Source organism: Lytechinus pictus, chromosome 17 (assembly GCF_037042905.1).
Source record: "Lytechinus pictus isolate F3 Inbred chromosome 17, Lp3.0, whole genome shotgun sequence".
In the NCBI taxonomy this organism is placed as follows: Eukaryota; Metazoa; Echinodermata; class Echinoidea; order Temnopleuroida; family Toxopneustidae; genus Lytechinus; species Lytechinus pictus.
In genome coordinates, this window is record NC_087261.1 from 12,689,706 (window position 1) to 12,705,359 (window position 15,654).

Here is a 15,654-nt window from a genome sequence, read left to right on the forward strand (position 1 = left end):
GTAGGAGGCTGCATGCTGTACCGCATCATTCCATTCCTGATAGCAGGCCTAGTTATATATTTTTTTATCTTCAGGAATTTCAAGGTATATTTAAGAAGTCATTTTGTCCCCCCCCCCCGGATGATGCATTATATTTGTATTAGACAACATGGCTATTGGACCAATTGGCTATTAGACTAAATGACTATTGGACGATTTGAGAATTGGACGAACTGGGCGATTTGGTTGTTATAGACAAACTGATTATTGGACCTAATGGGTGGTGGACGAAATGATAGACGAAATGACAATTATCCGGTAGATAATTTGGATATTGGACCAACTGATATTAGCCAACATGGCTTGGACTAAATGAACATTGGACGAACTGATTAATGGAGATGGCATTAGCCTTAATAGAATTAGACTAAATGGGTGGTAAACGAAATTGCTATTGGACGAAATGGCATTTATAGACAAAATGAAGGTAGACCATGTGGTGAGTGGACTGTATGGCAGTAGACGAATTGGCAATTTACCTTAAAATATGGGTTTACCATTCTTAGAAAACGCATGTTTCCTAAAACAAGTCCCTACCGCTCGGGAGTGAATGTGTCGCTCCCTCGCACATATTCCAAAATATTTTGACTGACCCTGGGTAAATAAAATAAACAATTACAAAAACAAAAATGTTGTTTTTAATCTGAGACTTTTTAATGCCCCTCGAAAGTTCACCTGCTTTCTTACTCTCCCCCTCTCTATCTTTGTTTTTATTCATTTTCATTTTACAATTCTTTCTTTCTCTTTTGATATCTATAAAGTTCAGATTCACCCTCTCTAACTTGCACTATTCCAAGCCCCCGCCCCATTGGTATCCACAGGAATGGGGGAGGGGGGGGGCTTACCCCCTGGAAAATAAATTCAAACAAAAGAAAAATGTGAAAATAAAAATGGATAAAGACAAATAATCCTCTGCGCATGTCTAACCAGCCAATACAGTTCATTCATAATTTAACTCTTACAACACCTAAATTCTACCATATTATCAGTTTACCATGATTATAGAAAACACATATTTCCTATGCCATTTTTAAACAAGTCCCTATCGCTCGGGAGTGAACGTGTCGCGCACCAGCACAAATTCGAAAAATATTTTGATTGACCTGCTTTCTGGTTTTTTTTTATCGGATGCTTTGCTCCCTCACACATACCACAATTTTTGTCCCTCTTTCCTTTTACTTCTGCTTGGTCACTTTGCTCCCTCTCACATATTCTCGAAATATTTTGGCCCCTGCATTTGTTCTTCTCGTCACTTTGCTCTCTCACATATATCCCCAGAATAATTTTTCTGCTCGGTCGCTTCGCTCCCTTGAACATATCCTAAAAATGTTTTGCTCCCCCTGCATTTTTTTCTGCAGACAGCCAATCCATTTCTCATCCAACCTCTCTCTCTCTCCAATACCTTGAAATGAGGGGGGGGGGTACTTTTGATATGAGAGTGTCTGAACAGTTGAAAATAAGTAAAATATAATTTGGCTTTTTTTTTTGTTTAGTTAATATTTTCTGAATGAGTGTATCTTACAAAAGGATTATACCCATTTCATTACATACAACATACAAATATTTTGAGAAATACCAACAGAAAAAACATGTACTATTCATTACTGTCCAAATCCTCAAAAAAAAATTATGGTAATGTTCGCTTTCTCAGGCATTCATCAAAGGCTCCCCCACACCTGTCTCTCTTTCTCTATCACCCTCAATCTCAATTCATCTTTTTGTCTCTATCCAACAGCTCATTAGTAAAGGTCAAGTCTACCCAAGAAAATTGTTGGTTCAGTTAAATTGAGAAAAATCAAACTAGCATAACGCTGAAAATTTCATCAAAATGGGATGTAAACTAAGAAAGTTATGGCATTTTAAATTTTCACTTATTTTTCACAAAACAAAAATATTCACAACTCAGTGACATGCAAATGAGACAGTCGATAATGTCCCTCACTCACTGTTTATTTTGTTTTTTATTGTTTGAATTATACAATATTTCATTTTTTACAGATTTTACCATAAGGACAAACTTTACTGAACCAAAAAAGTATTGAATAATGCTAATTCCACATGATCAGGGAGGAATAAAATTTTGTTTAACATGACAAGGAGAAAATTAGAATATACCTTATTCTATATATCAAATGAAATAGTCAGTGGATGACGTCATCAGTCTCCTCATTTGCATACTGACTGTGTACAGAATGTGCATGTAACTCTTTTGTAAAATTTAGCAAAATTTTTCAATGTCATAACTTTCTTATTTTACATCCGATTTTTTATCAAATTTTCAGTGTTATGCTTGTTGGATTTTTCTCTTTTTATTCATATCAACAATTTTTGGGGTGGACTTGTCCTTTATCTGTCCCCCTTGCTCTATCCTGTTCTATTCTTCTGTCATCTTGCCGTCATTCCTACTTTTCACAAACTTTTTTCTCTTCTGACATTCTAAGTCAGAATGAATATACTGTAAGACATCATTTTTGCAACACGTTCAAATTTAATGAATTCACTTTTGTTACATGCCCACTGATAAACTATTTCATTGAGCTATTTTAAATAATCAGAATGCACATTGGGGTAATTATTTGTTGTAAAGTTTTGCAAGTTATGTTTGTCCAAACTTGAGAGCAAGTAATGTACACGGCGGGACTTCTCGTGTGTGGTTTTCAGCCTCTTCTCCAAGTTCTTAATACAGTCCATTATTGCTGTTATCTTCCACTTTACCCCTCTTGGACTTTCTGATATTGAGTAGGAGTGGTCCTCGAGAAATGAAGGTGCTGAAGACTTTGCAGTATCTGGGAGGTTGTTTGCTGAATCAAAACGTCTTTCTTTCGGGGAATTCCTTGGCTTGGGTGAATTCTGTACGAGATGAATGAATTAAAAAAAAGAAACATATAAGAAATATTGAACAAAAACAGATAGAAGAATGAAAAGATAGCTTTAAATTTTTCAATTAAATATTCGATAATACATGAAGAATAATATTTATTTAGGAATCAAACCTTTTCCAGTGACTTGCAACAAAATATTTTTTTTTTTTTTTTAATTCATGATGATATATTAACCCTATCTAGCCCCTGGGGGGGGGGGGCTTAATAAGCCCCCCCCCCCCCATCCACATTTTTCACGATAAGTCCACAATGAGAAACGAGGTACCACAATTTTTTTTTTCGTTCAATTCTCGCAGAGCTTTTAGACAAAATTCGAGACGCCCAGATACGCAACATTTTATGAGTTCATGTTGGACCGAAAATTGCTCAAAAATATTATTTTGTATACATATTTAATCCAATAGAAATTCTATTTTCAGTCATAATTGACAAATGCATCATTATTCTTGCACTAATTGGTTGGAAATAATCAAATCTTGCTTTTTATAGTTGGAATAGTGCCACGAAGTGATCCCATTGAAAAAAAACTATAAAATACATAAGGCCCCAAAACAAAGAAATACGTATGGAATTATAGAACCAATAAAATACATAAAAGTAGAAATTTGATTTACCATTTCTTCAGGAGCACATTTGTTTAGAAATCATAGAATTTGGGGAATTATTTAGGGATTTATCCTTAACCCTAAATAGACTGGGCTATTTCGACGCCTAAGAAGACAGGGGGGGGCTGATTCAGCCCCCCTTATGATCTCGGCCGTTGATCTCGCAATCGCGACGAAAATTGGCACGCGCGTTACCCATGGCATTATCTACAATACCATAATATCAAAATCTGCGAAAAATCTCATTGCTCATTATGTTAATTAATGCGTAAAATCATAAGTTTGCTCTAATTAACAAAATAATGCCCCTAAAATGCTCATTTTTGTTTCACTTACTCTTTATAGGCATCTGATTAAATTAATCTTTAAAAAAGTTGTCAACATCACATTCATTTTTTATGTATTTTATTGTTTTCTAAATTTCTTATGTATTTCTGTGTTTTTCGACTTTTTGTTTTTTATTGTTTTTTCAATGGAAATTGTCGGAGACGTTTTTTTTTACCATAAACAAGATAAAATTAATTGATTTTGAGCAGTAAAATGAAAAATATGATACATTTTATAAATTTTGGCTAAAAACACTACTTGCATTGGATTTGTACACAAATACACGTTTTTGAGCAATTTTGGTTCTGCATGCAGTTACGAAATGTTGCGTAATTTCGGAACCCTGTACCTGGGGGTCACAATTTTGGTCTCAAAAGTTGCGCAAGACTTGAAAGTAAAAAGTCAACGAGTGACGAGGGGGACCAAAAAGGCCCCCCCCCCCCCCGGGCTATGCAATCTCAAAGTAGCCCAGGATTATTATGTAGGGTAAACCAAATTTTTAATATATTTGTTCATTTAGTAAGAGTTTACTGTAAATACACAGTATAGGCCCAGGTCCATGGTTACCCTCCCAAATAGGATAATTTTCATCTCTATTTGGCTACTGAAAATGGAATATTTAAAGCAATGTTCTATCAAACCAAAGGTAGATAATACAGAGAAAATATTTCTTTAGAACACATGTATGATATAGATCTACTCTACCTTCTGAAGACGAGGCAGGAAATCAAACATGGTTGGGACAGCATCCTGTCTAAGACGAGTCACTTGCCCAGTCCTGTCAAAGCAACCATCTTCAAAATGGTCAGAACGGAGTACAGAGCTCTTGGAGGAATTCAATGAAGCTCGCTTCATATTGACCATCCATACTGTGTTACAGACAGTACAGGTTCAGTCCAACGGCTGAATGGGAATCTGCAGCAAATGTAAACACATGTCATAAAATCAATTACACATAATTAAGAAAATTTGACTTGTCCAAAGGACACAGATGCCCCCGCTTAGGGGAATCCAACCCAAATAAAAAATTGTTTTTATAAGGAAAAGAAAAATCAGACAAGTAGATATGTGAAAGTTTGAACAATATTGGACAAACAACAAGAAAGTTATGAATTTTTAAAAGTTGTAAATATTGGTAATCACTGTACCCATGGAGACTTCAAATTGGCTGCATATGGGATGTCATAGTGATGTAAGGCAAGGACTACTCTTCCATGTACTCCAATTCATATTATGGCGAAAATGTGATTTTTTTCCCAAAAGTTTTATTTCAAATTAATATTTTTCTTTCATGAGGACATAAAACAATATACTACCTGGGTTATATTTAGATTACTGCCCCAGGGGAATGGGTACTTAGGAGAAAACCACTAATCCCTGATAATAAAGTACATGGCCTATGGGAAAGTTGTCCTTGCCCCTTGTCATAATTTACTTATCCAGTTGCCAATTTGAAATCTACATAGTATTAGTGATCTCAATTTTAAAGCAGCTATAACTTTCTTATTGCTTGTCTGATTTCTTTCAAACTTTCACCATTCTGTTTAATTTATTTTTCTCCTTCCCAACACAACATTTAATGGCCAAGGCTGGATTCTTAACGCGATCAGAAATCCATTCAATATGATTGAACTTAATATCATGCAGAAACCAATATGCATATATATAATTAATTAACAAATTTAGACCTTTGAACCGACTTGCATATATAATGAGATGTGACCTTTGACCTGCGTACACTGAATTCGAACTTAGCCTGTATTTTGTGGTCATCTACCTACACACCAAAATTTTTTTAAATCCATTAAATATTTTTCGAGTTATTGCGCGGAAACCCAAGTGGGGGGGGGGGGACGGACAGGGGCAACGCTTAATGCCCCCTCTGGGCTTCGTCTGTGGGGGCATAAAAACTCTAGGCCTACTCAGCAGGGGCCCATTTCTCATTACCTGGACAAGTTAGTCATATATCTTTATCTATTAAACACAGAGTTAGTTCCAATCTTACCCAAAAGGATTAACTAGAATCCATTGATAACGTCATATTGATACTATTGGTGTAACAAAAATAGCATAATTTTCAAAAAGTAAAATTATGATAAAACTTACAATTATTGTGATGAATTTGGAAATACATCCTATCAAAATAATAGCAGAGGCGAAATATGCATAAAACATACTCAAACATGCAGACATGGGCATTAAATTGCTGAGGAAATGAAATTATCAGTAATTCATTTCATGACAAAAAAAAATCACATGTATGTGGACATTGAGATGGGTATCCCCAGATATAAAATTTGAATAGTTTAAGTAAACCATACAGGCTTTCTTCCTAAAATGATGATAATTATACAGGTTTTTAGGATTCCAAACACCATCAAAATATTATCATCATGAATAAACTCTTTAGATACCGAAACACACGATTTTATAAATTCTATGCGTATATTAGAGAGAGAATTGATCAAAATCTTGATAAGGGTCTGAAAGCGACGAGTACGAGTCCAATTATGGATGGCCTGAAGTGGTAGAATCTTTGTCAATTCAATTATTTTACTACTTTAAAATGAATGGTTTTGTGATGTTTTACCAACACTTGTTATAATTCTGTGCATTACAATTACTATTGAATGATTTATCCCACTTGTGTACAATATAATTCATTTTCTATGAATTATTATGTAATATTATAATTTTCGAATTTTGAGGCTCATTTGCATGTATTATGGTGTCATCTATCTAAACACCCAATTTTTAAAAAATCTGTTGAAATTTTATAAGTTATTATGAGGATACCAACTCGCATATTTAATGACCCTGTGTAGTGGTCCACCTGCATTCCCCCAACCAGTTATCGGGAGGAGAGACCTGTGGGTCACAGTTCTGTGTGCGCGCCCTTGTAGGCGACCCAGATTGGCTGGCTCCTCCAATATGCCTTTGAATGTCTTTGACAGATATATGGTGCTATAAAAATGCAGTGGCGTAACAGGCGGGGGGGCAGGGGGGCAAGTTACCCCCCCCTGGCGGATTTCACCGGGAAAATTAAAAAACAACGGGAAAAAGAAAAAAAGGAGGGAGAAAGAAAGGGAAAGGGGAAGGAAAGGGGAAAGAAAAGGAGGAAAGGGAAATGGAAAGAGAAAAGGAAAAAGACAACGAAGAAAAAACTGTTTTTAGTAAAAAAAGGGAGGAAAGCGGGAAAATGTACGATAGAATTAACATTTGAAAAAGAACAAATCATTGAGAAAAGGGACTATGTAATGCAATAGCACGGTGGGAAATAAATTAAAAGATGACAAAATGGCAAACAATAGCGGGAAATGAAGGTAGAATGTAATTAGTCAAGAGCTAAATTAGAAAACAAAGAAAAGGAACAAGAAAAAAAATAACACGACCGGGCTGCTGATGATTGAAATTAAAGAGCGGGAAGAAAGATGGACTGCATACAACATTGTGCTATAAGTTCTCTAAATTTTATGCAAATAAGCTACCGGGGCTTTGCCCCAGACCCCACAAAGTAGGGGCTCTTCATTTATAATCTTCAAATGGCTCTATAACGCCCCAGTTCAATCACGTTCAATCACTGCCATACAGGCGGGGGGGGGGGGGGGTCGTGGTTCCACACCCAAGAGGATATAAAAGAATTTTTATAGGAGACAACGTACATGACGTATAATGAAATGAATAAAAACAAGGAAATGTGTTATTTGCTGATAATAATGGAAAAATCTATCACATAATTAGATTTTAATTTCAATAGGCAATTTTTTCCAGCTCGCTTTGCACACTGGCGACTTTTTACAAATTTTTCCCACATTTCTATGTTTTGCCCCCTCAAAATATTTGGTTCATTACGCAACTGGGTTGAATAAATGTGTTGTGTAAAAGCTATATTATGCCCGCGATTTGATTAAAATTGGGGAAATCTGCAAGGTTTAAATGGCTTTGATATCAAGAAGTTCCTGGGGCTCTGCCCTGGACCCCAAACGCACAGCACTGCGTATGGAAGGGTTGGGCCATGGCCCCAAAAAGTTCTACAGCCAAGAACAAAAAAAGGAGGAATTACCTCCTTTTTTGTTGGAAAAGTATTGTAGGATATGATTTTAATTACTGAATATGTTAAAAAATAGCTCAAAGTTAGATTCTCATGAAAAGTTGATTTTTTTTTCGCTTGCTTTGCTCGCTCAGGACTTATATATATAAAGCAGCCTTTTGGCACATGTTCTATACTGCGCTCCTCGTTGTTTTTTTGTTTTTTACTCTTCACGCTACTGCCGCAAAGAATCCTCTTCACAGTGGCGTACAGACCACCGTGACAAAAAAGGAATCTAAAGAGAGAAGAATTAAATAAATTTATTATCTGGATATCATGTCAAAATCTATCACAAAATTGGATTTTTGTATTAAAAAGGTATAAAAAAAATTGCTCGCTCTCTTCGCTCGCTTGCAACTTTTTTTAAAGGTAAGTTCTGGCCTTCTCAAAATAGTCGCCTTTCTACACCATTACGCCTATTCATACCATGATATGACCGGGAAATTTTTGGCTCTTGCCCCCCCCCCCCCCCCCTGGCCACCGAACCCTGTTACGCCGCTGTAAAAATGCTGTGCATCATCATCATCTACCTACACACCCAAATTTTTAAAAAATCTATTGAATATTTCATAAGATATCTTTAAGGAGCTGTGATCTTTGACCTGCATACTCCGAATTCGAACTTAGCCTGTATTGGTATCATCTACCTACACACTCAAATATGTTTAAATATGTAGAATATTTTATAAGTAATCATGCGGAAACTAAATTGCATATTTAATGAGCCGTGGCCTTTGACCTGCCGACTACGAATTCGAACTTGACCTGTATTTTGGTGTCGTCTACCTACACACTCAAATTCGTTTAAATATGTAGAATATTTCATAAGTAATCATGCGGAAACTAAATTGCATATTTAATGAGCCGTGACCTTTGACCTGCCGACTCCGAACTTAGCCTGTATATGGTGTCATCTACCTACACACCCTAATTTTTATAAATCTGTTGAATATTTCATAAGTCATCATGCGGAAACCAACTCGGATATTTCATGAGCTGTGACCTTGGACCTGCAGACTCCGAATTCAAAGTTAGCCTGTACTATGGTGTCATGTACCTACACACCAATTTTTTTTAAAATCAATATATATAAATCGAAATATATTTCGATTTATTGCGCGGAAACCAATTGGGGGGGCGGGCGAATCAACGGACAGGGGCAACGCTTAATGCCCCCTCCGGACTTTGTCTGCGGGGGCATAATTACCGAGGAGCTGCATTTGAAGCGAGCCTGAATCAAGGCTGTGAAATCTATTAGCGCCACCATCAGGCTTCCTTTTATTTGCGTAAAAAGAAGAGACACGCAAAGTCACTTTCTAGTCCAAACTCCAAAGTAATCAAATTTGCTTTTTTTTAAATATGATTTTGATTTAGGCCTAATTAAAAATATACTATTGACTTTTTGTATTATGGCTACTCACCGCAAAGCGCCCCGGTGAGTAGCGAGGAGTTTCGGCAAATATTAATTCTGTATTGTAATGAAGCGATGTTTGCCAACTTCACAGAAATCCAGGGCCAAATGCAGTTCGGTGTACGAGGTTAGTACTATAGATCTATACATGTACTGTAGCAACTATTTCGCTCTAACCACGGGCCGTGTGGTCCAGTGGTTAGAGCATTGGACTCATAATCGCAAGGTTGTGAGTTCGAATCCCAACTCTGCCATTGTCTCCACTTTGATAAAAAGGCCCAAGAGTGATATCTGTCGTCTATAACATCAGCCACTATGACTGATAAACCTAGACGTAAAATGTTTCACAGGTAATTGGTTACAAACCAGCTTGGCGTTTACCAGCAAAAATGCTGTCCTGCCGAGTTCCTACGGGAGTTACCACAGACAGAAACAGACAGAACTATATGTAGCCACTAACCTCGAAGTTGAACTAGTAATGAGTGGGGCCAGGGCTAAGGCTACCACAACTATACTAGTACAGCAGGCGATGGTTCGTGTAAGCTCCACTACACTTCACTACTGCTAACCTCTGCTTCACCTATAGGCTATAGTGGAGTGTTTAATGGCTGGCTATACGAACCATTGCCTGAGTTTTTTTAGGCCTAGTCACTCAAGGGTTCATTACATGCCGCCGCGCACAGAAAAATCAAGCAATAGAAGTTGTGTGTTGTGGACACCAGAAGTGGGATCACAGCACGCGTGACCCACTAGTTAGAAATCCATTGCCAAACGTGGTTAATGGTGCGAGGTTAGTATACTAATACTAACCTCGCAATACGCGTGAGTCACTGAGTGGAGTAGCCTAACGTTAGAGTTTCATACGGCATGTACCATGTGTACGGCCAGGCATCAATAACTTTTGTTGTCATCCAATTTCAATGAAATTTCAGCATTTTGCTCGGAATGAATTTTACATTATTTATTAAGATCAAGGCCTAAATATCTTCAACCTGTATAATTCATAACCATTTTACTTTTTAGGTGTGCAGAAAAGACCAACCCCCCCCCCAATGGTCTGCTGACTACAGTACATAAACTTAAATACACGGGACTAGTAGTATGGTTACAAAGCTTTTTGCAAATGCAAGTTGTTTGGTAACGACTAACGAATTCCCTTTTTTTTTTCAACGTAATTTTGAAGTCGAAAACATAGCTGAACTTACGAATGCAATGTCCGTCCACATCCTACCGATTAGAGCAGTTGTATGCAGCTCATGTAGGCATGAATAACGTGAAATCTAAGCTAATAAGTTCACCAACATGCCAGTCTGAGCTGTGAAAAAGTGTGATCGATCGTCCCGGAGCGAAAACAGCTTGAGCAAGGTGCAGCCAATCAGCGACCTTCTTATGTCCCCTTCGAGACAGAGGAGACGAAATGATTTTATGTCAAAAAGACTCAAAACACAAAATCATTTCGTCGACGAAATTTTTTTTTGACACAAAATCATTTCGTCGACGAAATTTTTTTGTGTTTTGACACAAAATCATTTCGTCGACGAAATTTTTTTGTGTTTTGACACAAAATCATTTCGTCAACGAAATTTTTTTGTGGTTTGACACAAAATGATTTCGTCGACGGAATAGATTTTCGCATCGCAACGAAATAAATTTTGTGGACGCAATTACATTTAGTCTCGATGAAAATTGATTTTGTGTGACAAAAAATAATTTAATCGTATACGAAATAAAACTGCGTCATGACGAAATGATTTTCATATGAACAAAAACACATTTTGTGTACGGAATTGCGTGAATTGGACGGAATTTACCATCGGACATTTGGTGCGCCATTTCGTTTGATAAAAATTCATTTCGTATGGCACGCCAAATAAACTTTGTGGACGCAATTACATTTCGTCTAGACGAAATTGATTTCGTGCATTTCGTCGAGACGAAATTGATTTTGTGTGACAAAAAATAAATTTTGTGTACGAAATAAAAAAGCGTCATGACGAAATGATTTTCGTCTGAATAAAAACACATTTTGTGTACGGAATGCCGTGATTTGGACGGAATTCACTGGCGGACACTTGGCGCCCCATAGTAATTTTCGTTGGTGTGGCTCAGACTTACCATAGAATGGTTGCACATTTGGAAACTCCTGCTTCCATAGTTGGTGCTTCTTCTCCACATCCTTCAGATCTAACACAAAGTAAGGGTCTTCGTCATCCTGAAATCAAACAGAAAGATCATTTATGGAACATTGCAGATGTCTAGAAAGAGGAATTGAGAGAGAGGGGGAGAGAGAGAGAGAGAGAGGGAGAGGGGGGGTGGGGGGAAGAGGGGAGTGGGGGAAGCTAAAATCTTAGAGATTTGAGGGGGGTGTCAATGAATGCGTGGTCTTTGTTCACATCATTCAGGGCCTATCAAGTGGTAAGTACTAATTGGAAAAGTGGGGTGGGGGGGGGGGGTAGAAAGAGTCATGCAAGGAGGGCAGATTTAGTCCCGCTCCGACCAAAAGCGCGAAAGTATGATGTCAAAAATCAGCAAGAAACAAAAGACATTCCATTTTATTCCCGAATGTATATTTTGGTAAGAAGACTATTATTATTTTAGAAGGAGAACCGGGGCAGGGAAAGGACGCTAGGCCAATAGGAAAGACATTACTATTATCATTATTATCATTATTTCCTGCGTGAAGCGCAAGAAAAAGAAAAGGCGCCCCGCTTTGGTCTTTATTCCTTTATTATAGAGAAGATGGAGAAAATGCCTTCCCTATTCCACACTGATTTTCTTTTCCAATCGCTTTTCCTCATGTTTGTTCTTTTATTTGGGGGAAGTGAAATGTTCGCATGGCAACGCAGATGAAAATAGTCTAGTGCTAAACGATAATAAAATCGAATTGATGAGACAGATGCTCAGCTAAGGTTCGACATCCAAAATAGCATTAAATTGAACATTGGTTGGAGTTTCTTCATGAGCAATTGAAGAACCTGAAATGAGAGAGCATGCAATGAATAACCACGATCAATCGTTTTTAAGTCAGCTTAATGCTATATAACCTTCAACTTCAACATAATTATTCTGATACATCTATATTAAAAAGTCCGAATATACTGCCTTTGGATCCCGGATCGGGTTCAAATCACTTTTGTCACGGGACTTGGCCATGGAGGATCAGTATGTTGTTACTGTGTGTGCACAGGATTGTCAGTGGTCATCAGTCTCCTCATTTGCATACCGATCAGGATGTGCATAAACTGTTTTGTGAAATTAAGCAAAACTTTAAAATGTCTTTCTTATTTTACATCCGATTTTGATGAAGTTGTTAGTGTTATGCTTGTTGGATTTTTCTTTTTTTTATTCATTAAATCATTTTTTTTTATTGGGATATGGACTTGTCCTTTAAACAATGCACTATCCGAACGAAGGGAACAAGAACAATCATTATGAGAGGCTTGCTTGGTGTCGAAAATGGCATCAGTGGTATATTAAAGAAAGCCTATTTATTATTGTAAAATAATTACCAAAAAAAAAACACGCACATAAAAAAATGGGATTACCTCTCTGGATACATGAACATTGTCCCCATTTATCACATCCTTCATGTATTTAACAATCTTATCATCATTTCTGGCATCCAGTGATCCTTCCTCTTGCAATGTCCGCCCAGCCGAGATGTTTAATCCCATAACTGAAGATTATTTAACGAAATAATCAACCCCAAAGTGTCACCGAGGGCACACCCCTGCTTGTAACTTCTCCTACCATTCCCGGAAAAGTTTGAGTGGCGTCGAAATAGAGTTTTGTCGTTTTCTTCTTCAAACAATCCTCGCGCACGGTTGAAGAGGTTATTCCAAAGTCACAGTGCTGTGCTTCAGAATACACTAGGCGTTTTTTGTACGGCCTGCCGACTGACTGAATCACTCGAGTTGAACTCGCTGTGGCATGCAAATGTATTTTTTAGAGGAGGCATTCGCAATTCGTGTTGCCGGCGTTTCCACTCTTGTTTGAAAAAAAATCTAAATCTTGCGAAAATATGGCACTCTTACGGCCGCGCAGTCTGTTCTTATGTAAACTGGCCAGGCTCGAATCCCCGATGACATAAAAACATAGGATATACCAGCGGAAAGATAAAAACCGGATCGTAAATTTGAATTGACATAAATGAGGACGAGGCGAGGGTAAGGTATCCATGTCGCAATTAACCCTGTTAATTGATTAAAAATTGACATGCCCATTAATCCTTCATGTCTAGTAGACAGTTGGAAATACCGTCACCTATTTCCGTCAAATTATTATGGGTAGATGACGTCTACTGAGAGGATTACAGGAAACGAACAAATCATACAATTTGTATAAGTTGTAAAATTACCTTGCAATAGTTCTTACCAATGGTGCAGTGAAGTACAAAAATTAGGGGGCAGAAAAGGGCGTAATTTGTTCTTAACAGTGGCAGTTTAGAGATTAGGAAGGCCCAGAAAACTCCGTATCGGCCGGTGGCGGATCCAGAGGGGGGAGGGGGGAGGGGTGCACATCCGGAACGTGCTCCCCCTCCCCTTGAGAGCAGAAACCCTGGATCCGTCACACCGAAACAATAATATATGTTCAGTTTTGTAGATGAGCGCGTGGAACCTACATGGGAAAATAGTCATTAGATATGATTTTGATATACGTAAATCACTATAGCTGTCCTGAAGTTTACGAAAAACATCAACTTTATACCACTGCCCACGACCAGCAAATCTCATAAACATAATAAATTAAATTTTATTCGGGCATAAATTTTTGTAGAAGAAGAGGGCTGTCTGTATAGTTAGTGTAAAATTGAAATATTCCATTGATAAAAGCATGGAGCTACTACAGAAAAGGAAGCACTCTCATATACTCTTACAACATATTTTATCATGAGCAATTTTTTATTTAGTTTGATAAAAACAGTTATATGCAAAATAAAGGCGATAATGTAAATGGGTCAATCACACACTATTATACAATAAATGTTTTTTTTATATATGATGTAGGAAATATTCAAATGTTTTTCTCAATGTGTTTGAAGAACATATGTCATTATCATTATTGTAACCTATAATTGCGATCAAATTGCATGTTTTACGTTCAGCCGTTTGTTCAAATGATCTTGTTAATGTTGATATGACCTTCGAAAATACAAACCTTCCAACTGCTGATTATAAACAAATCCCCATTCAAAGGCATATTCATCGAGAGTTGGTGTTTGCGAATTTTTACCCTATTCTCAGAATACATGTGTCTCCATTTGTATCTTGATTAAATCATTTGATATACTTACTGAACATTTAAAAACTTCGTGGATCTTGTACCATGAACGTAAATTGAATTAGATTTAAGTAAAGTAAAGGAATATAAAGTAAAGTATAACGTGAGATAAGGATGAAGACAAGTGGGTATTTTCTCAAATGGCATGGACAGTGCGACATGGAAGTATAACAACGTAAAGTTTTTTTTGCAGGAGTTTCTGCATTTTATTCATAAATCAATAACAAATAAAAAAAATTGATAAAATGACAATGACATAAATTAGTACATATTTGCATGACAATCTAAAAGTAAAATAATGTATAAGACTAAAAACTACATAAATGAAGCGTGTAAAATAGTAAGGTGGGTAAAAATGCAGGGCCAGCTATAAGCAGGTAATTGCTTGAAACAATAGCAGCCATGAGGGAGGGCAACATGGGAACCGTAATAGGTTATAAATATAATTCGATAAAATGATGTCACGAAATAGAAAGTATGAACGTTTAGATATTTAGTGGGAAGAGTAAAGTAAATAAAATTAAAAATAGTGTATTAAAGTAAAGTGACTCAGAGTAAAAAGAAAAATGAGAAGAAGTGAAGTGATTTGAAAAGGGAATTCAGACAGGTGGTATTTTTTTTGTTGAATAATAATCATGGATTGTTAATCACCGACATGACTGAAGTAAAGCAAAGCCAAGTAAAATTATGTAAAGTTAAGTAAATCAGAGTAAAGTTGAGTGAAGCTGTGAAGTGAAGTTATGTGAAGTTAGATGAAGTGAAATGAAGTAAAGTAAAGTAAAGTGAATCTAACTGAAGCGAAGTGAAGAAAGTAAAGTGAAGTAAGATAAAGCGACGTAAAATAAAACTGAAGTAAAGCCAAGTGAGGTGACGTGAAGTAAGGTTGAGGTAAGTGAAGTTAAGTAAAAGTCCAGTAAAAGTAAAAATAAGTGAAGCATAGTGAAGTGAACTGAGCATGGCGAATTGAAGTTAGTGATTTGAAGTAACATACTTTAATATTAATCAAAATGAAGTGTGTAT

At 36.8% G+C, this 15,654-nt stretch overlaps 1 long non-coding RNA gene across 1 annotated transcript; it reads right to left on the reverse strand.

The window, feature by feature from the left end:
• Positions 1-771: 771 nt before the first annotated feature.
• LOC135157313 (uncharacterized) lies at positions 772-10,683 on the reverse strand. Its single transcript, XR_010296321.1, has 3 exons — positions 10,560-10,683; positions 4,559-4,768; positions 772-2,889 (listed from the first exon to the last, which is right to left on the reverse strand). It is a non-coding gene; the product is annotated as an uncharacterized LOC135157313 (long non-coding RNA).
• Between the last annotated feature and the right edge of the window lie 4,971 nt (positions 10,684-15,654).